Source organism: Triticum urartu, unplaced genomic scaffold (genome assembly GCF_003073215.2).
Source record: "Triticum urartu cultivar G1812 unplaced genomic scaffold, Tu2.1 TuUngrouped_contig_9371, whole genome shotgun sequence".
Taxonomy (NCBI): Eukaryota; Viridiplantae; Streptophyta; class Magnoliopsida; order Poales; family Poaceae; genus Triticum; species Triticum urartu.
Window position 1 is genome coordinate 860 of NW_024120409.1, and position 9361 is coordinate 10220.

The window sequence follows — 9361 nt, forward strand, 5'->3', positions numbered from 1 at the left end:
TTTGGGCCTTTAGCCATGAAGCATCTTCCATTTTCTTCATTTGGTGAGTCAAATATGTCGTAGGAGTTGGTTGGCACAAGTGCTAGACTGACAACACCATCATCTTGAGTATATTCGGAGTCGGAGTGATAACTTCTCCCGGAGTGATTGTCAGAGTCGGAGCCGGATACCCATTCACCAACATGAGCTTGATGTCTTCGTTTTGTGTAGCTCCTTGATGACTTGTCCTTCCTTTATGAATCCTTACTTCTCCGTGATGTTCTTCGTTCATAATGATCATCTCTACTCCTTCTCTCTCTTGGTGGTGATTCTTCTCTTCTACTTCTCCTCTTGGGTGAATCTTCTCTTCTTTTGTAGGGGGTCGTACACTCATTGGAGTAGTGTCCGGGTCTTCCACAATTGTAGCAATTTTGTTCACGACTCAAAGATCTTTTGTCATTATAGGACCTTGATTTGGAACTTCTTTCATTGCTTCTACTCTTGTAGAACTTGTTGAAGTTCTTCACCGTTAGGCTCAATTCTTCATTGAAGGCTTGTTTATCACTTGATGATGTAGGAGCATCACATGAGGCTTTGTAAGCACCACTTGACTTGTTGTGAAGCTCTTCCTTATCCTTGAGTGACATCTCATGAGCAACAATTATTCCAATGACTTCCGTTGGCTTGAGATCTTTGTAGTTGGGCATCATTTGAATCAATGTGCACACTATATCATATTTTCCATCCAAGGCTCTCAGGATCTTCTTGATGATGAATCTGTCAGTCATCTCTTCACTGTTGGGAACATAGTAATTTCAAAAAAATCCTACGCACACGCAAGATCATGGTGATGCATAGCAACGAGATGGAAGAGTATCGTCCACGTACCCTCGTATACCGTAAGCGGAAGCGTTATGAGAACGCGGTTGATGTAGTCAAACGTCTTCACGGTCCGACCGATCCAAGTACCGAACGCACGACACCTCCGAGTTTAGCACATGTTCAGCTCGATGACGTCCCACGAACTCCGATCTAGCAGAGCTTCATGGGAGAGTTCCGTCAGCACGACGGCGTGTTGACAGTGATGATGTTGCTACCGACGCAGGGCTTCGCCTAAGCACCGCTACGATATGATCGAGGTGGATTATGGTGGAGGGGGGCACCGCACACGACTAAGGGATCAATGATCAACTTGTGTGTCTAGAGGTGCCCCCTGCCCTCGTATATAAAGGAGCAAGGGGGAGGCCGGCCGGCCCTCTATGGCGCGCCAGGAGGAGGAGGAGTCCTCCTAGTAGGAGTAGGACTCCCCTCTTTCCTACTCCTACTAGGAGGGGGAAAGGAAGGGGGGAGGGAGAAGGAAAGGGGGCGCCGCCCCCCCTCTCCTAGTCCAATTCGGACCAGAGGGGGAGGGGCACGCGGCCTGCCCTAGGCCAGCCCTCTCTCTCTCTCCACTAAGGCCCATAAGGCCCATTATTTCGCCCGGGGAGGGGGGGTCCGGTAACCCTCCAGCACTCTGGTTTTCTCCGAAATCACCCGAAACACTTCCGGTGTCCGAATATAGTCGTCCAATATATCAATCTTTACGTCTCAACCATTTGGAGGTTACCACCCTTGGAGATTCTTGCCGGGATGGTCTGCGAAGCCCCAGCAAGGCTACCACCCTTGGAGGTTGAGAGCTCTGACACCATCGACAATGTCAAGACCAAGATCCAAGGGTGTCTGTGTGGTGGCATGCAGATCTTTGTGAAGACTAGAAGGCAAAGTTCCCAGCAAGGTTCTTGCCAGGGACGTTTGCGAGGCCGCGGCAAGGCTCGCACACGACAAGGTTCCGCCGCCCTGCCACCGCTCCAGCACAACGACTAGCCTGCCAGCCTGGCAAGCACCTGCATGGTGGCATGCAGATCTTCGTGAAGATCCCGCCATCGCTCCAGTGCAACGGCTAGCTAGTCAGCTTGGCATTGCATGCCTTGTCATCTTGGGTGCGTGTCAAGACGGGGTGATGCGGCGACGGACGGGACGGGCTCTATTTCCACCCCGATAAAGTTAGGGGCACGCAAATATCGCATTTAATGTGTTTGTCCTAAGACGTCAGTGATAAGCATGTACAGTGTAGCTACTTTACACCTCATGTATGCCTGTACGCCACTATGGTAGCCCCTTTGGTATAAAAGGAGGCCCAAGGCAATGCAGGAGGGGACTTTTGGACTTTCCGGCCCAGTTTGCATGTGTAGCAGCTAGCCGAAGCTCAAGAACACTCAATACACTAAAAGCAGGACTAGGGTTTTACGCTTCTCAGTGGCTCGAACATGGGTAAAAATCCCTCTTGTTGATCGTTAGGTCTACTCTTTGCGCACTCCTCTTCCCTGCCAAACCGTAGAAGGGATCCACGTGATCCCATATGTGTCATTTCCCCGACATGAACTGCTTCTGATAAAGTATGCATCGTAAACGCTGCATCACAGAATACCGTGTGCGGTAGTTGTCGTGTACGACGATGTTACGATGGTCCGATGTTTCGTAATCCTATCCAACACTCATACGACGATTAGCTAATCTTCTTAATTAGTTATCGCATACGGTTTAGGAAAAGCGAATGTGTGTGATTGTCTGCTTATCATACACGTTCTATAATAGTGAACCGTTTGTGATGGACTGCGCATCGTAAACGTAGCACCACAGAATACCGACTGCGATGGCAATGCGAGCACAAACAAGTAGGAGTACTATATCTGCATCTTGGCTCCCTATCCTCGACGGTTTCTGGGTCGTGTGGGACCCCCCTATCGCCCACACTCACTTGACGACAGTTTCAAATGTCGTCGCGGAAAGGGGTTAAAAACCGTTTGTATAGCACTAACGCGTACCAGTGGTGTCTCCTTCACCACCATCGCAGTTGCCGGTAGCCCCTCTAGCGATCAACCATATCTTTCTCACCCTCAACAAAGAGATCGCAGCTGATGCCGTCATGCGTCCAGGTCATGGAGCACCTTGCTTAATGGATAGAACGCAACGCCGACCTAAGAAAATTGTTAGCCGCTTATCAGGTGTTAATGCTAAATCGGAAGGTACAAATTTCTTTTATCTATGGGTTATCAACTGCCATTATTTTGTGCCTTTTCTTCCTCTTTTTTATGCAAATAGTGTTGTAGATCAACTACTATGTGACTTTCAATCCCGGTCTTCCAACTGCTAGCTTGGACCGTAGTTGAACTTAAGATCCTTAAAAAGGTAACATCTGAACCTCTTCTCAGCTAAACCATGCCTTCTCCTATTTTAAAACTTCTAATTAGGGTTACAAAAATTCAGCTAAATGAATATGGTTATATGCTATTGTCACAAGAGCACTGCTATATGCACGACACTGTGTGCACGATTTAGAGACGACAAGCTAATCAGTCCGTTGATGCATGGGGACAGACAGCAGCACATCCACAGATGGGCGATCGTGCAATGGTCGTGCGTAGTCTTTATCGTGTGTAGAGCACTTCCGTTGTCACAAATAGATGAAAATGAAGCCTTTGAGGATATACTGCAAGTAGTATACGGGATTGGTGATTCTCACTTCTTGACGCGGATTATAAACCTCTGTTCTTACCATTTCCATTGGTGTGAAATTAAGCTATGCTAATAAAGAATTTTGGGTGACCCCTATATGCGAAACAAGGTTAATATGATTTTGAGTAAAAATGATATCGTGCACAGTATTGTTGAAGCAGGTTTCTTCAACTTCTACTTTAGAAGTACATACTTAGAATTAAAGTCTTGGATCCAGTCATAGTTAAGATTGTTCCCTTCAACTTGAATGAGCCTTTATGTCTATGGTCGTTCAATATAGTTTTCAGTTAAATTTACAGGTTCCATGAACTTCTACCTTATAGTATATTTATAAAATCCCTAAAAAAGAAGTATATTTATAATTGAAGTCTTGGAATCAGTCATAGCTAAGTGTGTTTTCGCCGACTTCGAATCATTTCCGTTGTAGCATGCTTAGATATTAGTACAAGCTTAATGGGTGTTCTATTGTGTACATCATGCATTTAGTTTTATAGTTATCCGAATGGCCATTATGCTTGAAGGGTCAGTAACCCATATTTGCTTGTTTCGTGTTTGGTTGTATGGTTTTCATAAGATCTTTGTTGTGTGATTATCAGTAACCTAACATGTTTATCAATTTTGAAATAAGAAGCATTCCAAGTTTTGAGAAGGAATCTTTTTATCTAACTAATCAGTTTTTATTATTGACCACTATATGGATGAGTTATGCAGATTTGATTCCATTTTATTGCGTATGTATATTTACAAACATCCTGTTATTCCATCAAATAAATGGATGGGGGTGATAGTACACTCATCATAGAAATCTTGGACAAATAATCCAAGTAAAGAAACTACGAAAAATATTCTTATATAAACTTATTTTTCAATTCTTATTCTATTTGGTGTATCTTTGTTTTAGAAACCAATACAATGTCAATGGAGATAGAAGTATATCGCTTAAATTACAAAATGATGTGAGAAATGCATTATACTAAACAAATTGGAACATGTTTCTTTTCATTCTTAAATAACAATTAAACTATTGAGACAAAATGGGCGCAGCAACGCGCGCCAACAATGATCTAGTACCGTATATAATTTGGACTCAACGACCAATCACGCGGATGAACTAACGAACGAACCGAGGCAGGATGACGTAACGAGGACAGGAGGATTGCTCAATTGAATCTCGGTCGTCATGGCATCCATCTTTTATTATTAGGTAAAAATGATATGAATGAGACAAATATTACTGTGCAAGATTTTTGCATGGTTGACAATCAAATACCACCTCTGGACTTCGGACCGTCGTGCGAGGCACGGGCTTCAGGACGAACCCTTGCCCTGTTTCCTTTGCTTGCAGGAAGAGGACAACGCGGACCACATTCTTGGACACTGTGTCTACGCAAGGGAGGGTTGGCATGGGTGTTGGGACAGGCTACAGGTCAATGCTGACATCCCTAACACCATGGGCAGGTTCCAAGATTGGTGTTTCGCCAAAAAACCAAATTCTCACACAAGGCTCGACGAGGTTTCGTCTCCTTCGTGATTGATACCGCTTGGCTGACATGGAAACAACAGAATGCTAGGGTCTTCAATAGGCAACAGCAACAGCGGACGACGAGGCAATTGGTAGACTTAGTCTTAGACGAGATCAAAGAGTGGAGCGAAGCAGGACTTGGTGTTGGTGGTTTAGACCCCTTTATGAGAGAATGACTTTTTTTTTGGTGTAAGGTGGCTTCGAGCCTTTGTAGATGTTCGCATCTTCAATAGACCACTCTTATAATTAACATTCTATTTTTTATGAAAATATGGTACGCCAGTGGGGTATTGTAGAAAAAGAACAAAGTCTAAGGACATCTCCGACAGCTGTAAGATAGGTGTTGGTAAATTTGCCATTTAGGACATAACGATGATATGTCATGTAGTAAATGTAAAGAGAGAGCAAAATTGTATGTAGAATAACCAACAACCTTTGCACAAACTCCAAGGTGCAATAGAGAGAAATCACATTTATTTTCTCATCATCTATTGAATAGCTTAGATACAACCTATTGAAATAGTTGTATGATAGATTGTTGGTCGATGATATGAACATTTTATCAACAAAATTAACGTACAATCCATCGAAGATGCCTATGAGACTCCAAATCTATATGGCGACTGTTCTGGTAACGCTGGGGCAGTCTGGTAAATTCCTGCGCCGGTGGCGGCCGATGACGGTTTTGGTCTTGGTGGTCTTGGGAGCCTCGTACTCCCGTTTCTTCTTCCTCTCGCACGCGGTCGCTGCATATTCTCCCACACCCCAATTTCTGCATCTTCGTGTCCTCCGATCGCACCCAACTTCAGCAAGTTAAAGCCGTGCGTTGTCTCTACCCTACGGCCACAAACAGAGGCCTCGTCACCGGAGGGAGGCGGTGAGATCTCCCGGCGGCATGTCGTTGGATTCGGACTCCTCTTCGCAGGGCGGCGACCGCCGGAGCTTCCGGCAGATCACACGAGACCGTAACCACTCCTTTTGCTCCCCCCCCCCCCCCCCCCCCCCCCGCCTCTTCTGATTTTGATTTGCTTGCCTAATGTTGTCACTGGAACTGGGCCGCTGGATCTAGCTGCTTGTGGAGTTGAGAAATTGGCATGGTCGTGTAAACTTGTTGTTTAGGGCTCATAGCGGAGTAGGTTATTGTACACGTTTGTTGCCTTTAACTTTAGGTCTTCAAAATGCTTCATTACCGTTGAACTGTGAGTTGTAGTCGTATCAGCCAGTCGGGTAGCCATTTGTTTCGTTATATTTGTTGCTCGAGCATGTGCTTCTCAATATACGGAGATCATGTCTAATGGATTATGGGGCAAGCTAACACACTGGACAATCGGGACATCACATCTCTTTTTTCCCCAAGGAAACACAAAAGCTTCGCGTCTAGATGCATTGATAGAAGAAAAAGTTGACAATCCCGAGATAGGGCAATACCCTGATTATTTATAAGGTGTCCTGCTTTAGACGCGACAAGGCGCTCTGTCAGTGCCTTAGAAATATGCTCGCTTTAGGTGCCTAAGTGCCCGCTTTAGGCACGTAGGCATCAGAGCGGGTGGTGCTCGCCTTAGGTTGCTTTACCGCCTTATAAACGACGCTGATTACAATGCCACGCCCCTGCTCCTAAGTGCGAGGTGTCGATGGAAGAAGCGTCGCGAGCCACCGCCCTTGCCAACGCACCGAGACTCAGCTCGGGTAGCATTGGGCAGGCCGGTGATGTTGGGCTGCTCGCTATCAAAGATGCCCGCGTTTCTCTGCTTGAGGAGGTCTTTTTGAGTAGTAGGCAAACCATATTTCCAAATTAGAGTATTTACTTCATGTGTAATGAGGATATTATTTATGAAGAAATAGTGAGAAAATGTTTGAGCTAATATAGGTATCGAAACCCACACATTATGGGGTATGGGGAAGGAATTTCTAGGCAGCCCTTCCTAGGCAGCGCCAATACAGGTGCCGAAATCCACACATTATGGTGCACTTGGTACATATGACAGTATGGAGGAGGATCCTTCATCTGATGGTGATGAGAACAAAGCACAGATGCAGACATGGATGATAAAGACCCTAACAGGAAACGAGGTGCAGTGTCCGAGAAGCCTACCACCCTGGACGGTGTGCAGGGTGGGGCAGCATATGAAGTGGGTAATTTAGTGCATCAAGTTCAGTCCTTGGGGAATGCAGCTGCTGTTGTGCCGCCGAGCCCATCTGCAAAAAGAGATCCAAAGCATACCAACTCATCATCATCTGGAGAAACAAAGGATGACAACACATCAACCAACTCATCATCGGTGGGGCACCGCCGAGAGCAATGAGATTCTTCAGTTGGAACTGTCACGGCCCGGGCTTGCCCGCGACAGCCCCAACCGTGCTGTGTATTTTGTAAACTCAGGTGCACAAGACGCGGGTCGAAAGTTGATCTCGTGCTTTAGGTTTTGGTAATTGTTTTGTAGCCAGTAGTTCTTGTAGAAGTGGTGGATTAGGTGTGTTCTGGAACCATGATATTTAATTTAGTTTCAGTTTTTGAAGTATCACATTGACTCTTATGTTACTCTGCTGGGAATGAATACTTGGCACATGACTTGTGTGTAGGAGAGACTCAACTCGGGAGAGATATAAAACAGGGGATACTCTTCGTGACATTCAGGCGGAAAGTGACCTCCCTTTGTCATGTTGGGGAGACTTTAATGAAGTTCTCAGGCAAGATGAGCATGTTGAAGTAGGGCAAAGAACTCAGGCTCAAATAAGGGGTTTTAGGGAGGCTGTAGATGAGTGCAGCTCGTGTGATCTTGGGTATGTTGGCAGAAGCTGGACTTTTGAGAAAAAAGTTGCAGGAGGTGGCTATACGCGAGTCAGGCTGGACAGGTCCCTAGCTACTGTTGACTGCAGAAACATCTGTCGGCTGCTTCAGACCATGGTCCTATTCTGCTGTCTTTGGACCATCCCCAACACAATCAGGGACGAGCTACTCGGTAGTTCAGATTTGAGTTTATGTGGGAATCAATTGAGAATTTTAAACAGCCGTAGATAGAGCGCGGAAGGACCAGGCTACATGTTCTTCGGTTCGTGAGGGAAAAGCTTAATGGCATGGCTATGGCACTTCATTTGTGGGGCAGCACCACCTTTGGGAGTGTTAAGACAGAGATTTGGAATCTGAAAAAAATGCTTGGAAGAACTCAGAAACATTCCAATTCGCGTTGGCCGTCAAGGGAGGAGACGAAGGCCCTGAACAGGTTGATGTAATTTTATCATCGCGAGGAGACTATGTGGCGACAAGGGTCTAGAATTCAATGGTCAGCTGAAGGTGTTGTTCATGGCCAAGAGAGTCGGAGGAAATTAATAAAACGGTTTTAGTCCTGACCTCGAAGGTACATAACCAAAAGCTTCTCTCTCGGTTCCGCCCCATTAGTTAGTATAACATGTTATACTCCCTTTGGATGGGAATATAATCTCACACATGAATTTAGGTCGTCAATTTAACCAGCAAAACATGTGGCTGACTTATATTTTATGACATACAATACATTTTTGCTAATCAAATTGAAGACCTAAAAACCCGTGGCTGACTTATATCCCCATCCGGAGGGAGTAGCTAATCACATTAGGTTAATTCCACTGATTATTTCCGAGGAACAACGAGCATTTGTGCCTGGCCGGTTAATAACTGACAACATCATCACGACACGAGTGCTTACATTTTATGAAGGGTAACAAATCAGCAAAACAGCATTGTGCTTTCAAATTGGACATGATGAAAGACTGATAGAGTTGAACGACAATATGTGGAAGCTATGATAATTAAATTGGGTTTCTCTCAACAATTGGTAGGTACTGTTATGAACATGGTTTCTTCCGTATCTTTTTCAATGCTCTTTGATGGCAATAAGCTTGATGAATTTAAACCGATTCGTGGCATTTGCCAGGGGGATCCGATCTCCACACTTGTTTTTGTTAGCAGCAGAGGGCCTCACGTGCTCGTTATGAAGTCAGAATCAGTCATCACACCATGGTATTAAAGTGGCCCCTTCGGCACTTCCGGTGAATCACTTGCTCTTTGCGATGACAGCCTAGTGTTTTTCAAAGCTAGCGGTGGAGCAGCTACTTTGGTTTCCTAAGCTCTAGACAGGTATTGTCAAGCATCGGGACAAATAATAAACTTGGATAAATCCTCGATTTTGTTCAGTAAAGGGTGCCCTCAACCTATACAGGAAGAAATTAAACAAATCTGGGAAGCAAGTAATGAGTCCCTTCCTGACAAATATCTAGGAATGCCTACCAGTGTTGGTCATTCAAAGAATGGTGCCTTATCTGAAGGAA

At 45.2% G+C, this 9361-nt stretch overlaps 1 long non-coding RNA gene across 3 annotated transcripts; it reads left to right on the forward strand.

Annotated features, from left to right (window-relative positions):
• Positions 1–5684: 5684 nt before the first annotated feature.
• LOC125532207 lies at positions 5685–9355 on the forward strand. Of its 3 annotated transcripts, none has more exons than XR_007293856.1 (3): positions 5685–6021; positions 7637–8868; positions 8968–9355. It is a non-coding gene; the product is annotated as an uncharacterized LOC125532207 (long non-coding RNA). The 3 variants fall into 3 exon arrangements; XR_007293857.1 differs by having other exon boundaries at positions 5689–6021; positions 7637–8412; positions 8873–9355; XR_007293855.1 differs by having other exon boundaries at positions 5689–6021; positions 7637–8412.
• Positions 9356–9361: the final 6 nt, after the last annotated feature.